We start from the raw sequence: 19046 nt of genomic DNA, 5'->3' as shown, positions 1-19046 counted from the left end.
ATAATTTTTATGAGTAAAATTTCCCGGCGGTCCCGTTTAGCGGTTTCGGGCGCAATCGCGGAACGGATCCCCTTGCGGGGCCCAGGGGCAGCGCCCCTACCCGCGATCTAACCATCGCGAGGGTTCCTATGCGATCCAACAGCGCCTAAACCCGCTGTCCCAAAACGATTTGGGTCGAGACATTGCCGTTTCGGAAAAATCTTCCCGGCGGGTTCGTTTTTAGCGATTTCGGGTGCAATCGCGAAGCAAATTCACTATATCATCTCACTATAGAATCAGCCAATCGATTGATATAGGTAAGATACCTTTCTTGGAGTTCTGCATGCTAAACGAGCAAGGATTATATGAAGCTCGGGATAAGCACAACATTCTTTTCTTGCGATCCCTTATGTCTTTGATCCCAAGAATGTGTGCACATTCTCCTAAGTTCTTCATATCGAATTGTTTGGACAACCATACCCTTACTTCTGACAACACTTTGATATTGTTTCCAACTACCAAAAATGTTATCTACGTATAGTACAAGAAATACCACCACGTTTCCATCACACTTCTTGTGTATGTTAGTTAGAGCCCTAGAGCCAATCATTTGATGATTGTATGGACTCATGTATATTTAGGAATGATTTAGAGTAGTGTTCCCTATATCATCTCACTATCGATTCAACCAATCGATTGATATAGGTAAGAACCTTTCTACTCTAGGACGTTACTATACTTATTTTATCTGGCACTAATACAAATAAGAATAATAACCAAAAACCAAATGCCTTAATATATATACATGAATATGATATACATGAGTCCATACAATCATCAAATGATTGGCTCTAGGGCTCTAACTAACATACACGAGAAGTGTGATGGAAACGTGGTGGTATTTCTTGTACTATACGTAGATAACATTTTTGGTAGTTGGAAACAATATCAAAGTGTTGTCAGAAGTAAGGGTATGGTTGTCCAAACAATTCGATATGAAGAACTTAGGAGAATGTGCACACATTCTTGGGATCAAAGACATAAGAGATCGCAAGAAAAGAATGTTGTGCTTATCCCGAGCTTCATATAATCCTTGCTCGTTTAGCATGCAGAACTCCAAGAAAGGTATTTTACCTTTTAGGCATGGAGTAGCTTTATCTAAAGAGATGTCTTCAAAAACATCAAAGGAGATAAAGGACACGAAGGCAGTTCCTTATGCTTCGGCTGTGGGAAGCGTAATGTATGCAATGCTGTGTACGAGATTGGATATCTATTTTGCCGTGGGTATGGTTAGCAGATATCAAAGTAACCCTGGACAAGGACATTGGTCTGCGGTAAAGCATATATTGAAGTACTTTAGAGGCACAAGAGATTATATGCTAGCTTACAAGGCAGATGATTTGATCCCTGTGGGTAACAAGGATTTTGACTTCTAATCAGAGAGGGACAGTAGTAAGTCAACCTCGGAGTTTTGTGTTTACTTTAGGAGGTAAAGCCATAACAATGGAGGAGTGTTAAGCATAGGTGCTTTTCAGATTCCACTATGGAAGTTAAGTATGTGGCAGCCTCAGAGGCAACCATAGAAGCTGAGTGACTCAGTAACCTCAAGATGGACTTAGATATGATTTCTGGTTTGTCCAAAGATTATTACAATTTATTGTAATAATAATGGTGCAATAGTAAACTCGAAGAAACCATGAATCCATAAGGCAAGTGAACACAATAGAGCGCAAGTACCACCCAATACGAGACATTGTATAACGAGGAGAAGTTGTTGCCGCCTATATTGCATCAAGTGATAACCTGTAGATCTTTTCACTAAAGTCCTTAAGGTAATAGCTTTTGATGGACATGTTGAATGGATGAGAATCAGATGTATGGCAGCATTTAATGGCAGCATAGTCTTTTAGTATAAGTGAGAGATTGTTGGAGTGTATACTAAAAGTCTAGCTTTTGTATAAACATTTATAAGAATCACATTGGTCAAGTGTCTACATTTATATATACCAAATGTAGATGTTCAATTAATTTATATTGTAGATAACATAGTGTGTGGTGTCACACACAGAAGATTGTGTTATCGGTTCTTATAAATTATAAACAGTAGCTCATGACTAAGATGGAAAGGAACAAACCATTGGAATAGTCGTAGTGTAATTAGACATTAGTTTATCTTAACTAATAAATTACACTAGTACACTTTAAGTGTATTGAGCATGACCATTTAAGGTAAGTTCTTTTTATACTGATTTAATAAAAGAACTAGATCTTAGTTATTATGGAAGTGTGTGCTCTTAATCCTAATATAATAACAAACACATATATTTAATATTTATTTCTTTGACTTATCAAAGGGTGAGATTTAGTTCAATAAATCAAAATACCCGATAAGTTGGGAAATGATGTTACTTATAGTGTGATTTGTTGATTATAGAAGGAAACTATGTCCTAGTAATCTAGGTTGATAATGTTCCCAAGAGGAGCTCATAAAGATTGTCATGTTAAACCCTGTAGGTGGACTTAGTCCGACATGATGATAAGGTTGAGTGGTACTACTCTTGGACTAAGATATTAATTAAATGAGTTGTCAGTAACTCACTTAATTAGTGGACATTCAACATCTTAAACACAGGGAGACTAACACACTCATAATAAGAAGGAGCCCAAAAATGTAATTTGGGATTGGTGCAGTAGTTCAATAATAGTTCTCTAGTGGAATAAATTATTATTGATAAAATTAAGTTGTGTGTTCGGGGCGAACACGGGATTCTTAATTTTATCGGGAGACCAAAACCAATTCCTCCTCTCGGTCCCTATCGTAGCCTATTGTATATAGAGATTTATACTCACCATATACCCACCTTCTTACCCAACCAATAGGGGCGGCCAAGCCAAGCTTGAAGCTCAAGCTTAGGGTCGGCCAAGCCTAAAGGTTAAGCCTTAAGGTGGCCGGCCAATAGCTTGGAGCCCAAGCTTAGGTGGCCGGCCACATCATATTAAAAAGGGATTTTTGTTAAAATTATTTCTTATGTGGATATCATGATTTTAAAAGAGAGTTTAAAATTTAAATCTTTCCTTTTTTAGCTTTCTACAAAAGATTAAGAAAAGATTTGAAATCTTTCCTTATTTGTAGATTGAAAGGTAGATTTTAATTTTGAGAAAACGTTTCCTTTTTAACCATGTTCATGATTTAAAAGAGAGTTTAAAAATTAAATATTCTCTTTTATAAGTTTCTACAAAAGATTAAGAAAAGATTTGATATCTTTCCTTATTTGTAGATTAAAAGAGATTTTAATTTTTTAAAGATAACTTTCTTTTGATCCACATGTTTAAAAGAAAGATTTTAATTTATAAAATTTCCTTTTTACAAACCACCATGAAGGGAAAAATTATTGGAGAAATTTTTTATAAATTTCTGGAGACAAATTAGGATGTTTTAATTAATTAAAACTCTCCTTGTTTTGTTTTTAAAGTGGCCGACCATTGTAAATTGAAAAGAGAAAATTATTTTTAATTAAATAAATTTTCCTTTTCATGGCAAAAGAATTAAGGAAGTTTTTATTTAAATTTCCTTCTTTGCCAAGACCAAGGATTATAAAAGAGGGGGTAGAGGTGCCTTCATGGGTGAACAACTCTATTATTCTTCTCCTCTCTTTTCCTCCTTGGTGGTCGGCCCTAGCTTCTTCCTCTTCTCTTCCTCTTATGGCCGGCGGCAACCCCTCTTGGAGCTCTTGATGGTGGCCGGTTCTAGCTAGGAGAAGAAGGAGAGAAAGGAGGTTTTGTTTCTTGCATCCCTTGGAGCTTGGTGGTGGTGGCCGGACCTCTACTTCTCTTAGAGAATTGTGGTGGCCGAAACCTAGAAGGAAGAAGAAGGTGCTTGGTGGTTCTTGTCTCGCAAGATTGTTGCCCACACAACGTCCGAGGTTAGAAGAGGAATACGGTAGAAGATCAAGAGGTTATTTTGCTTACAAAGAAAGGTATAACTAGTAATTGTTTTCCGCATCATACTAGTTTTCTTTGTATAGTTATTTATGGAAATACCAAACACAAGAGACATATGATTCTAGAGTTTTCGAAATAGTTTTTTCGAGTTTGTGTGTTCTTCTTTTTCGAATTTGTGATTCGATTAATTTTTTTTTTGTTAACCTAGAGTTATTTAAGGAAATAAAAATTAGCCTTCCTTAAAAGGCTTTGCCTAGGCGGTGGTGGTTGCTCCCTTATCCAAGAAGGCCATGTGCCTCGCCATGCAGTCCTGGAAGCCAATTTTGGAAATTAATATTTATGAAATTAATAACTTAGGTAGATTTGAATCAATAGTGTTAAATTCCGCTTGCGATTCAAATCTAAACCATTAAGAATAGATAAGTTAAATTTGGAATCAATGATGTTAAGTTCCGTCTGCGATTCCTAATTTAACTTCTAAAGAACACAATAGGTTATTTAAGGAAAGGTTCGATACTTGTACAAAAATTTTTGTACAATGGAACCGGTACGATTTTCTTAGGACTAACCAACAAGTGGTTTTTATTCAGGCAGGGTGTGTTGCAGCAGGTGCTCTATCAAGGGCTCCATTGGTCCACTCATGGGTAGTGTGACGCAGCGTTGTAGCAGGACAGGTATCCCTCCTCTGGACTTTCTCAGGGAGATGAGAGCATTGAGCTCCCCCACTTATGATTTGGGGTAGGAGGGTAAGTGTACTTCGACAGCATCCCGTCCACTCGGTCACTCATCAGGAGCAGTGATGGCAGAGTGCACGATTGTCACATCCCTACCCACTCGGTCTCACTATTGTGTGTGAGATGGCTGACTGGCAGTAGGGGTGACTAGGACATGTCATTGGTATCATACGCATTGATGCATTTATTGCTTGTGTTTACTGCATTTATTTACTGTATATTGGATGGATGCATTTGTTTGACATGCATACAAGATTTCTATACCTCTCAATTTATTATCCATACACCAGGTCTTGGTTAGTACAGTTGTTCTCCTATTTATTTTAGTTTGCATTTATCCTTCTTATATCAGGAGACTGTATGCATGATTAGTGCTATTTGTTATTTTCTTTATTATGCATATCAGTAGTTACCCGCTGAGGAGTTGACTCACCCCGTGGATATTTACTATTTTCAGGTTGAGGCTGTCCGGAGGAGTTCCAGTCGCTAATCCCCTGCAGATCGCGAGGATGTATGTTTTTATCTTTTGGTTTTCTTATTAATATCTAGACTTGTTTTGGTTTTTGACACTTGGATATTGTATGGTTTTATTGTCGATGAGTTTTATTGGATATGTTTTGCTACATGCCTGTCTGGACGGCAGAAGAGGTGAGTTGATTTTATCGTTGTGATTTGTGTTTTATGAGTGTAGTGGAGTAGGATATAAGTTTTGAGCTTTATGGGTGTAGTTGAGTAGGATTTTTGAGATGATTTTCCTTATTGTTGTATTAATTTAGTTTTACTATTAATAGTGTGGATGTTACTTATTATTTATATATATTGTTCCGGCCGTGTTGGCCGAGGTATATGTGGCCCTAAGGACATTGTAAGAAGTTTCAGATTGTCACCAGTACAGGGGAGATGCTGCCAAAATTTCTTCTAGCAGGGACTAATTGGAGCGTGTCAATAGAAGTTGTTATACTATTTCCTAGCTCCAGGAATCTTTTTATAGCTCTTGAAAATCCTATCCTTAGCTTGAGGGTGCCTCCAAAGGGCTTGGAGGGTGCCTCCATTGAGGCGCAAAGGGATAGAGTTTTATCTCTTGGTAACAGTCAGTTTTCCTAGTTGAAGGCGCCTTCCATGCTCATGGGGTACACCTTCCATGCTTACGGAGGGTGCCTTCCATGCTCATGGAAGACGCCTTTCCGCCTGAAGGTGGCAGAGGTGCGCAGGCACCTTCAACTCCTGTTGAGGGTGCCTCTAGTAGTCTTCATCAGCTTCTTTCGCTCTTCTGCTGCTCCGATCGCTTGGGTGATTGCGACCAACCGAAATAGGGCTCATCTGAACTCAATTTCTGATCTTCTCCTCGAGTAGGCTTTTGCTCCAGCTTCTTGTCCCTCGAACATCACGTACGTTCTTCTCGTCCACCGGTGTACTCTTCCGCAACACCTCGTCCCTCGGATGCACCGAGCTCGTCGGCTCCCTTCCCATGCCATCATTCTCGCTAGTTGTGTCTTCCGCTCAACTTCCTGTACTCCTAAGTGTTGGTGCGGTTAGCACTAATGGTCTAACCCAGGTTTTGATTAATGACAAAATAGGCTAAGTTAGTTTTGTTGTTGATCTAATACTCTGACCGAGTGTGTAGGAGAAGTCCAGACAGGTCGACGGACTGACCTGATGTCTGGCGTGAAGCCCAGCTAGGTCGACGGGCTGACTGGATAGCTGGGACAAAGTCCAAACGGGTCGACGGGCTGACCGGACGTTTGGCACGAAGTCTGGCTAGGTCGATGGGCTGACCAGATAGCTGGCACAAAGCCCAGACGAGTCGAAGGGCTGACCAGACGTCTGGCAGGTAAGTAAAGGTAAGTCACTGGAGGGGAGTGACTGTGAGGACGCGTTCCCGGGAAGGGAACTTAGGCGTCGATCCAACTTAGATCCATTTTGAAAATCTAAGTTGAGATCGTGACTAGATTCTGGTCTCGGAAAGACGGAATCTAAGTCATACTCATTTCTGTTAAACAATGAATTGTGCTAATAATTTGTTTTACAGGGTATAATTGTCTTGGACTAACGTGTTTCTTGCAGGAAGGAGTCTGCTGGAAAACTTGGGTCCGGGCACCCAGGAGGTACCCAGGCGCCCGGAGGTAAAGTTTTATCCCCTTCGCGTCAACGCCACATGGAGGCTCCTGATTGGGTCAGCTACGTCACACCGGGGCGCCCTGAAGATTCCAGGCGCCCCCAAACCTCCTATATAAGGAGGGTCAAGGCTGAAGCTCCAATACAACTCAGAATTCGCTCTCCTGTGCTCCTGCGATGCTAAGAAGCTCTGACAAACGCGCTGCTCTTTTTAGTCTCTTACTTTGTCGATATTGCTTTAATTTTTCATTGGCATTTCTCCGTACTTAGTTTGTAATAACTTTCGAACTGCTAGTGAATTGCCCATTGAAAGCACCCTTGTGTGCGGGCCTTGGAGTAGGAGTCGACACAGGCTCCGAACCAAGTAAATCGACCTGTGTTAGCATTGATTTTACTTTTCCGTTGCGTACTTTACTTGACAATTTTTTTTTATCGATATTCACCCCCTCTATCGACGATCACGATCCAACAAGTGGTATCAGAGCGGTTACCGCTCTGATTTGGTGCAACCACCAATCAAGCAAAGGGGGGGTGTTTTTTTTAAGAAAATTAGGTATCGTTTGTCTTTAAAATAAAACCTTACGCCTTTCATTTTTTCCCCCCAAAACTATTTTTGAAAAATACATCGTCATCTTTTCACCATTGTTTAGTATTGACAAAATATTATATTTTCAAAATTTTGAAATAATATTTTTTTAATATTTTAATAATATTTTATTTTTTTTTCCAAAAATAGTGAAATACTATATTTTTTCTCCAACACTACTAATCCAAGACCAAGTCTTGGGACTTTTTCTCTGTTTCCTTGTGTGCAAGACCAATGTCTCTTCAAGAAGGACGGAACCCCCACGAACCACCACCATACGATCAAGATTTCAACTACGGGAGGCGATTAATGGAATGCTTCTTAGGAAGCTTAGATTTCGATAATGTGCTAATATTAAGAAAACCTTCTCAGGACTCGGAACTTAACAAAAATGTAAGTAAAATTATTTGTGATGTTTTACCTAACAATATTTTATGCAGACTAGAAAAGTACAAGAATGCATATGAGCTTTGGACCTAGTTGATCAAACTTCACGAGGAGCCATTGGAGTTAGATGATCAAGTCGAAATCGAATCCAAACTTGAGTCAGATCCAACAGAAAAGCCTACTGAATTAGGGGTTGCGCTCAAGGTTAGTAATTACCAAAACACCCCTGCTAATAGTAGTTTAAAGAATATGCATGTTAATTTGGATATTTGTGAAAATATCTGGGCAAATAGTGTAGCTGACAATACTTGCAAAAATACCCCTAGGATATTTTCTGATAAAACAAATCTAATTAATTTAGAAAATTCAGAAAATCTGAAAATAATTAATAACCCTAAAAATTCAAAATTAAACCTAAACAAATCTGAAAATTCAAATAACAATGATGATAAGGTCAATATTGATATGGATAAAATTAATAAATTGTTTAATAATCTAGACCGTATCAATCTGAAAAATCCTATCCAAACCCAAGATAATTTAATTAATAAAAAATTAAGTTTAAAAGATAAGACTTATCTAATAAATTTAACTAATCATATCAACTTAAAAGGCAAAGAAAATATAAGGATAAAATCAAACATTTTAATAAAGTCAAAGTTAAATTTAATAGACTTAAAACTAAATGTTAAAGATAACATATTAAACAAAGATAATCTAGAAAATTCAAAATTAACAATTAATGAAAGGATAAAAGATAAACCTTTAAGGAAATACAATTTAAATTTAAAAATTAATAAAAACTTAAACATTAACAATAATCTATTAAAAAAAGATAATTCAATTAACTTAATAAAATAAAAATGGAAAGAAAATTTAAATATTAAATATACTCGTTTAAAAAAAGATAATTTGACTAATTTAATTAATTCAAAATTAAAAACTTAAATTTAAATTACAAATTAAACATTAAATCTTAACTGAAACTAACTTCAATCATACAAAAATCTTAAAAGGAAAGCTAATAATTTAGGGAGAGACTCTAGAACAGCTGACACCTCCAAAACTAACCTACCCGACAGGGTAATCCAAACAACCTACCCGGCAGGGTAATTAGGATTAGTTAAAAAGGGACCGAGTTTAACTTGATCCACGGTACTGATGAAGTTTTGGATGATAGTACGTTAGGGAAGCTTAGTCTATGCATGTCTAAGAAGATATGACTTCGACCTGGTGCATTTGGCTAGGTGGAACTAGCCGAAACTACCCCTTACGGATCCTAACTAGTTAGACCAAGGTTTTGTACTAAGTTCCGTCGTTAGGACTATTTGGAAAACCTCGAAGGCATGGTTACTCTAATGATGTACGGTAACTCATCATAGCCCAGAAGTTTATCCGAAAATACCTATTTGTTGAGCCCAAAGCTAAACCTGAATCTAACACAAAGTTAAACCAAAACCAATAATTGAATCTAATTCATCTCACAAAATCATAGGATTCTCTGATTGATAATTTAGATCGGGTGAGATGATTAAAGGATCAAATTAAAAATTTAAATTAAATTAAATTTTGAATTAAAATTAAAATTAAAAATTTATTTTTTTAATTAAACTTATATCTTTTTTATCTTAAAAAATTAACTTTAAAAATTAATTTTAAAATTAAAAATTATGTTATAAATTAACTTAAAAAAATACATTTTTAACTAAAAAAATTAACTCTAAAAATTAATTTTAAACTTTAAAATTATCTTAAAAATTAAGATTAAAAAATTCATTTTTAACTTAAAAAATTAACTTTAAAAAATCATTTTAAACTTTAAAAATCATTTTAAAAATTCTTTCAAAAATACTTTAAAAAATCATTTAAAAAATAATTTATAAATCATTTTAAAAATCCTTTTAAAAATTCTTTTAAAAATTATTTAAAAATCAATTTAAAAATCCTTTGGAAAATTCTTTTAAAAATCAATTTAAATATTCTTTTAAAAATCATCTTAAAAATCATTTTAAAAATCCTTTTAAAAATTCTTTTAAAAATCATTTTAAAAAATCCTTTAAAAAATTATTTTAAAAACTTTTAAAAAATCATTTAAAAAAATTCTTCTTTTTCAAAAAATTATTTTAAAACCTTTAAAAAACATTTAAAAAAAATTCTTTTAAATATTATTTTAAAAACTTTTAAAAATCATTTAAAAAATCCTTTTAAATATTCTTTTAAAAATCATTTAAAAAAAATTAAAAATCATTTTAAAAATTCTTTTAAAAATCATTTTAAAAATACTTTTAAAAATTCTTTTAAAAATCATTTAAAAAACAATTTAAAAATCCTTTTAAAAATTATTTTAAAAATTATTTTTGAAAAAAACTTTTAAAAATCATTTATAAAAATCCTTTTAAAAATTATTTTAAAAACTTTAAAAAAAATCATTTTAAAAATTATTTTGAAAAAATTAAAAAAAATCATTTTAAAAATTATTTTTAAAACTTTTCAAAATCATTTAAAAAAAAAATTCTTTTAAAAACTTTTTTTTAAAAAAAATCCTTTAAAAAATTATTTTTAAAACTTTTAAAAATCATTTTAAAAATTCTTTTAAAATTTATTTTTAAAACTTTTAAAAAATCAATTTTAAAATTCTTTTAAAAACGATTCAAAATAATTTAAAAAAAATATTTTTTTTAAAAAACTTTTAAAAATCATTTAATAAATTCTTTTAAAAATTATTTATATAACTTTTAAAAATCATTTTAAAAACTTTAAAAATAATTTTAAAAATTCTTTTAAAAAATTATTTTTAAAACTTTTTAAAAATCATTTAAAAAAACTTGTAAAAATATTTTTTATTTTAAAAATTTATTTAAAAAAATATTTAAAATCATTTAAAAAAATTCTTTTAAAAATTATTTTAGAAACTTTTAAAATCATTTAAAGAATTCTTTAAAAAAAATATTTTTAAAAACTTTTAAAAAATCATTTAAAAAAATTCTTTTAAAATTTTTTTTTGTTTTAAAAAAAAAACTTTTCAAAATAATTTTAAAAACTTTTTATAGACATTTTCAAAATTCTTTTAAAAATTATTTTAAAAACTTTTAAAAATCATTTTAAAAATTATTTTAAATCTTTTTAAAATCATTATAAAAATTCTTTTAAAAATTAATTTAAAAATTGGTAAAAATTATTTTTAAAAAAAAATTCTTTTAAATATAATTTTAAAAGTTTAAAAACTACTTTAAAAATTATTTGTTTAAAAATCATTTATATATAAAAAAACTATGGCATTTAAATTAAGTAAAAAACTTTAAAATTAAATTTAAAACTTAATATTAAAATTTGAAAGTTACTTTAAGTTTAAGACTTAAAACTTAAACTTAATTTACAATTAAAATTAAAATTAAATCGTCTTCAAAAATTATATTAAAAATCCTTTTTAACTTAAAAAAATATTTTTAACTTAAATTATTTTTTTAAAAAAAAATATTTTAATTTAAAAAACATTTTAAGTAAACTTAAAGTTAAATAAAATAAAATTAAATAATTAAATTTAAATTACATTAAAATATGTCATACTAAACCTTAATGATGTTATTAACAAATAATTAAAATTTGATTAACTTAAGATTATAAACATAATTAAATACTTAATAAGTGAATAATTGAAGTAAGAACTTCAAAAATTAACTTTAACTTACACTAAACAATTACTTAATTCTTAACCTTAATTTAACTAAATCTTAATTTTAACATTAATCAAAATCTTAATTTCACTATAATTAAATCATAATTTATCATTATTAACGATTGATTCAAATTGAACCTTAACTATGTTTAATAACTTTAATAAATTTAACTTCGAATTAATGCTAACTTTAAACTAAGTTAATCCTACTTAAAAGGATGTAAATGAATAGTTAAAATTATAACCAACACTTTCATTAAATCAACTCAATCAATTAATACGAAATTTAAATTATTTTAATAAGTATTAAATTATTGAATCAAGTAAAATTTAATCGATAAATTATTGATAATGATTAATTATTATTGAATTAATAACAAGTTATCTTATTTAACCTTAAACTAAAGTTTAAGGACCTGAATCTAAAATTAATTAATTTTAGAATAATTGATTAATTAAACTTAAATAAACAATTATACAAGTATATAAAGATACTTATGTAAATAAAAAGGTGTTAAGGCTTTGAACATTAATATACCCAAATCTTAGTGTTAACTTAAGGGGGAGAAATAAATTAAGGAGAGTAATAAAGTCAAGGGGAGTATCAAATTCAGGGGGAGGAATTAATTAAATATATATTTTTCCTTTATTAAAAATAACTTAATTTGTTTTTGAAAAATGCTAAAGAAGTGCCTCAAGTTCAAACCTAGTTTGAAAATTAAATACAAATTAATTTTGAAATTTGACTTGAAAATTTTACGTTTGCCTTTATAAAACTTATAATGTTTTAAACTTGCAAAAACCTTCCTTTTGAAAATTTGATCAATTCTACAAAGCTTATCTTTAAATTTTGTATACAAAACTATTTTTCAAAATTATCTTACTAAAGTTGGATTTACTTAAAAAATTATGTCAAGTTCAGGGGGAGAATTAATTGATTTCATACTTATTTTTCCTTTATTCTGAAATTAGTTTTGTGAAAATATTTTCTTAAAAATATTTTAATGTGTTCGAAAAATCTAACTTATTTTTGCAAATCTAATTTGGTAAACCTATATTTGAAAACTAACTCTTATAAAGACTAAGTTATTTTTAAAAGACTTAGATCTTAAAAATTTATTTTTTTAACTTAGTTTTAAAAAATTGAATTTGGAAATCAAATTTTACAAACTTAGTCTTGAAAATTGGATCTAACTTAGTCTTGAAAATTGGATCTAACTTAGTTTTAAAAATTGATTTTGAAAATTAGATCTTACTTAGTTTTGAAAAAGTTAATTTGAAAGTTGAACTCTACCAACTCAATTTTTAAAGAGTTATCTCTGAAAAACTATCTTTTATAAAACTAAGTTTTTACAAGATTTGGATCTTAAAACTTTTTACTTGGTTTTAAAAGTTAAACTTGAACAGTGGGTCTAACTTAGAATTAAAAATTTAGATTCAAAACTTAATTTGATAATTAGATTTTTTACTTAAACTTTGAAAAGTTAAAAGCTAAATTTTCTAAAATCAGTTTTGAAAATTTTGAAAATTGGATTCAGCTTAAAGTTTTACTTAACTTTACTATCAATCTGGATTTTTGCAAAATGAGTTTTATAAATTACTATCAACCTGTTTCAAAAATATAACTTTTATAAAAATTTTTTTGTAACACTTATGTTTGAAAAGTATGTTTCAAAACTTCGCTATTTTACAAAATTAGCTATGTTTTTTCATAACTTAGCTATTTTGAAAAGGTTCAGAGATATTTTTAAAGCAAAATTTCTAATTATTCAACTCCCCTGAGTCGATCTGATTTGTGTTTGCATTCTTTGTAATGCTTTTGATTATTGGTGCATTTGATCCATGTTTATGTTTGATGAATGCCAAAGGAGGAGGGGTTAGGTGGTTAAGTTAGCTAAAACAAATTGAAAATAAAAACTAACTTAAAAACCTGTTAATGCTTATTTCACTTGCATTTAACACTAACTTAACCAAGTTGTTATTCCATCAAAAAGGGGAAGATTGTTGGTGCGGTTAGCACTAACGGTCTAACCCAGGTTTTGATGAATGACAAAATAAGTTAAGTTAGTTTTATTGTTGATCTAACACTCTGACCGAGTGTGTAGGAGAAGTCCAGACAGGTCGACGGGCTGACATGAAGCCCAGCTAGGTCGACGGGCCGACCGGATAGTTGGCACGAAGTCCAAACGGGTCGACGGGCTGACCGGACGTTTGACGCGAAGTCCAGCTAGGTCGATTGGCTAACTGGATAGCTGGCACGAAGCCCAGACGGGTCAAAGGGCTGATCGGACGTCTGGCAGGTAAGTAAAGGTAAGTCACTGGAGGGGAGTGACTGTGAGGACGAATCTAAGTTGAGATCGTGACTAGATTCCGGTCTCGGAAAGACGGAATCTAAGTCATACTCATTTCTGTCAAACAATGAATTGTGCTAATAATATGTTTTGCAGGGTATAATTTGTTAGTTAGAGCTCTAGAGTCAATTATATGATGATTGTTGTATGGACTCGATGTATCATATTCCTATATACTTATAAAGACATTTCATTATGATTATTATACTTACTTGTATTGATGTCAAATAACTAAGTATAATATCGTCCTTGAGTAGAAGGTTCTTATCTATATCAATCGATTGGTTGAATCGATAGTGAGATGATATAGAGAACACTACTCTTAATCATTCCTAGTCAAGTATTAATATTCAGGGACAATGTTAATGCGATGAGACAAGCATGTAGGTCAACTCGATGACTTGATCTCACAAGTCATGGATATAGAGATATCAAGTTGACACATGGGTATGCATTGGAGAATGCATACTGAATGACCCGCCATGAGAAAGTATCATGGATTGTTATATGAGTGTCATATACTTTCTCATGTGACTATTAGTATGACTATTAGTCCTTAGACCTGAAGTCACCATGGTTCCCTACATAAGAAGTTACATACTTTGGCTTCGTCAAACGTCACCCGTAACTGGGTGGACTATAAAGGCGATTACTGGGTATGTAACAAATTATGCGGAGGGATGTGAGTGATGTAGATGAGATCTATCCCTCCTATATGACGGGAGCGACATCATTATTCTTGATAGAGTGAGACCACTAAGTGCATGACCATGCCCAAATGAGTCAATATGAGATATTGAGCTCATTTGATTAGAGTGATTCTACTTGGAGTTCAAGATTTAGATTGATTAGAGGATGACACGGTCTATGCCTCAAATTGATCAATCTAGATGTCAAGGATAGAAGGACATTATTATATATTGTGAAGGGTCACAATTAGTAGTCACAAGGTGATGTTGGATCTCAACATTCTTGTAACTTGGGTAGTAATGATGTGTTTCTAGATACTGCTAATTACTTATGCTTCTAAATGGGTTTAGGAGCATTGCCAACGTTACAAGAACCTATAGGGTCACACACAAAGGGCAATTAAATGGAGAATAGGTTCATATGATGAACCAAGAGGATTAGGTTCATATGATGAACCAAATTGGATTAAGAGTAATCCAAATTAGAACTAATTGAGTTGGACTCAATTTGATACATCTGTCCAATGAGTCTAATTAGATTATGATTCATTGAGTCAATTCAATTCAATGAATATAGATTCATTAGATTAAATTGATATGATTCAAATGGTTGGATTTGATCAACCATGGGAGATAAGAGGTCAAGTTTGACTTGACTTAGGAGGGAAGATGAAGAGTCAAGTTTGACTTGACTTTGACTTGACCAAATGTCATGTCATTGTGACTTGGCATAGTGTCAGCCAATGATGGTGTTACACATCATCAAGGCCACATCATTTGGTCAAGATTGACTTGACCAAAGGCTACCTCATGAGGAAGACCAAGAGCCATGACTCTTGGTATCCCATGGAGGTTTATAACCTCTCTATTGTGGTCGGCCACTTGAATGGTGTGAGTTACAAGAGTAAAACTCATTCAAGTCATCTTCTTCCTCCTCTCTTCTCTCCCTCTCTTCCTCCATTGCTGTGACCTTCTAAGGGTGCTAGCACACTCTTAGTTGTGCTTTTCTCCACCTATTGTTCATGTGGATACACATAGAGGAGTGTACATTTGACACTCTCGAGATCCGGCAACCCTTCTGGACGAGCGGGATTTGCGAAGGGCTTCGCTTCAAAGATATAAAATCTCTACCATGTAGATCTAGAGTAGATCTAGAATAGAAACAAGTACATGAATTTACTTTAATCTTCGCATGGATCCAGTGGCAAGACTTCGGGGTTTCCGCAACGCAAAAAGCGGTTTTTGCGGCCCAAAGTCCTAATAGTAGTATCAAAGCCACGTGCGAAGCGTGTACTTGTTTTATTTTAATTTTTATGAAAAATTATAGATCTGTAAGTTTCTATAAGTTTATGATTTTTATGGTTTTTATGAGTATTTTTCTCGTAGAGGCGAAGCAACGAGTGCCAGGACACTTGTAGGCTTCGACTACCGAGAAATTTTTTTTGAAATGGCAAGTTCTCGCCCAAATTGTTTTGGGACAGCGGCTTAAGGCACTGTAAGATTGTTTTAGGACACTCGTGAGACTCATTTCACGAGAAGGGACGCTACCCCTAACCCCGCAAGGGGCATTGTCCCGCGATCGCGCCCGAAAATCGTTAAACGGGACCGCCGAAAAATTGTAACTCATAAAATTGTAAAAATAGTAGTAAAATTACAGAAATTTATATAAAATACATAATTTAAAATTATGTAGGATTTTTTGATGGTCATGGCCCAAAAACCCAATTTGATTGGACTAAATGTGTTGTAATTCATAATATGGCCTGCGCGCCATTTTGTGTGATGTGCGTGTTGTATTTGATACGCGACCTGCGCGTCGTGCCTTTCTAATTTAATTCTTGTTGTAAATAGATTTTAGACTCGAATGTAACTCGAGTTTCAAATTTGTAATGTACAAAAATGAAGTGGTGGAAGGTCCACTCGAGACGGAGTTACGAGGAGGGTGCGAGCAACACATGACGGTCAAAGGGAGGAGCTTGAAGAAGCTGTTGACCCTAGGTTGACCATTTGATCTTCTCATTGGCTTGAGAAGATCGTAGTAGGGTCATGACCTAATCAAAAATTTAATTAATTGCTTGTGTGTATGTGATGCATGCTAGAGTAGAGTAATTAATTAGTGCCTTAATGATTAGATTAGATCTTAATCGCGTATATGATACACATTAACGATTAGATTAGTTCTTAATCGCGTTAACTCGAAATGCCTACCACGTTTTGATACCCATCACTACCTTGATCACATGTTGTTGTTGAATCTGCCAAAGCAGAGCAACGCATATTATCTTGGTAGGGTGCGGAGGGACAATCTTGGTCCCACCTATCAAAGCTTGGGTGAGTACAAACTCAATTAGATTGAGTAAAACTAGTTAACTCAATTGGATCGGGTTTAACTATAGGCATTTTTCAATTGTTGGAAGATAGGTCAAAATCACATTTATATTAACTCTTGGCATTTATATTAACTCTTGGGCGATTTAGCCAAAGTTAACTCAAGTTTAATATACATGCGGATCTTGATCCTATAAACAAGAGTTGCATAGAGATGTAATTGGTAATTAGTTACCTACCGATCATACTAAGTCTTGGGCGATTTAGCCAAAGCTAACTCAAGGCGTAGTATGATGTGGATCTTGTCCCGCAAGAATTATAGCTAGTTGGTTAGAATCTAGTGAGTGTGGTTTGACCACATCCATGACTCGATTCTACAAAAGTTCTATAATTCAGTGGGAGCATCGTTTAATTAAAGGCCTAATTAAATGATTAGTGGAATATGATATTTATTTTCTACATTTTTCTATTGTAGATTGCCATGTCGACAAACACGAACACCTTCTCTCTGCGTTCTGTCCTTGATAAGGACAAGCTCAATGGAGCTAATTTCCTGGACTGGTACAGGAATCTGAGAATAGTTCTCACTCAAGAAAGAAAATTGTACATCCTGGAGCAACCCATTCCCGAGGCACCTCCTGCCACTGCCACGTGAGCTGATAGAGATGTTTATAAGAAGCATCAAGATGATGTATTAGATGTGTCATGCCTCATGCTCGCAACTATGAACTCTGAGCTTCAGAAGCAACACGAGTTGATGACTGCTTATGATATAGTTGAACATCTTTGTCAACTATATCAAGGACTAGCAAGGCATGAGAGATTCGAGATCTCTAAGGCACTATTTTAGTGTAAGATGCAAGACGGGACTCCCGTAGACCCATATGTACTCAAGATGATTGGGTACATAGAGAACCTACAGAGGTTGGGATTCCCACTTGGCCAAGAGCTGGCCATTGACTTGATCTTTCAATCCTTGCCAGAAAGCTATAGTCAATTTGTCATGAATTACAACATGAACGAAATTGACAAACCACTACCGGAGCTTCTGAGTATGTTGAGAACTACTGAGCTCAACCTTTAGAAGGTTAAGCCCAACTCTATTTTGATGGTGCAAAGGCACAAAGGCAAGGGCAAGCCTAAAGGTAAGGGAAAGTCCCAAGCCAAGGGCAAAGGCAAGGCACTAAAACCCAAAGGAGGGGTTGCCAAGGATGCTACCTGCTTCCACTGCGGTCAGACCGGGCATTGGAAGAGGAATTGCAAAGTATATCTGGAAGATCTTAAGAAGAAAAGAAGTGAGACTTCTAATTCAGGTATATATGTTATAGAAGTCAATCTATCTATTTCTTCATCATGGGTATTGGATACTGGATGTGCTTCTCACATTTGTACTAATATGCAGTCGCTGAGAAATAACAGAGCATTGACGAAAGGCGAGGTGGATCTACGAGTAGGCAATGGAGCATGGGTTGTTGTTGTTGCTGTAGGGACTTACTATCTATCTCTACCTCCTTGGCTTGTACTAGAATTAGATGAATGTTATTATGTGCCTGCTCTTACTAAGAATATTATATCAGTTTCTTGTTTGGACAAGAAAGGTTTTTCGTTTATAATAAAGAACAAATGTTGTTCAGTTTATTTAAATGATATATTCTATTGTAGTGCACCTCTGATGAATGGACTCTATATTCTAGACTTAGAGAACCCTATCTATAACATAAATACTAAAAGGTTCAAATCAAATGAAATGAACCAAACCTATCTCTGACACTGTCGCTTAGGTCATATAAATGGCAAACGCTTATCCCAGCTCCATAAAGATGGTTTGTTGGACTTATTTGATTTCGAATCATATGAGATATGCGAGTCATGTCTACTGGGCAAGATGACCAAGACTCCCTTTAGTGGACATAGCGAAAGAGCGACTTACTTGTTAGGACTTATACATAGTGATGTATGTGGCCCTTTTAATGTCGCTGCCAGAGGTGGTTATAGGTACTTCATTACATTTACTGATGACTTCAGCAGATATGGTTATGTGTATCTAATGACACATAAGTCAGAATCCCAAATCTGATAAGTGTTATTTTATAGGATATCCCAAGGAAATGAAGGGATATTACTTCTACATTCCTAGTCAACACAAAGTAGTTGTGGCTAAGACTGGGTTTTTCTAGTAAGGGATTTTGTTTCTAAAAAACTAGTGGGAGTACGATCAATCTTGAAGAAGTTCAGATATGGACTATAGCACTGAAGCCT

This window comes from Zingiber officinale, chromosome 8A (assembly GCF_018446385.1).
Source record: "Zingiber officinale cultivar Zhangliang chromosome 8A, Zo_v1.1, whole genome shotgun sequence".
NCBI classification, from domain to species: domain Eukaryota; kingdom Viridiplantae; phylum Streptophyta; class Magnoliopsida; order Zingiberales; family Zingiberaceae; genus Zingiber; species Zingiber officinale.
Note: the sequence above shows the minus strand (reverse complement) of the source record.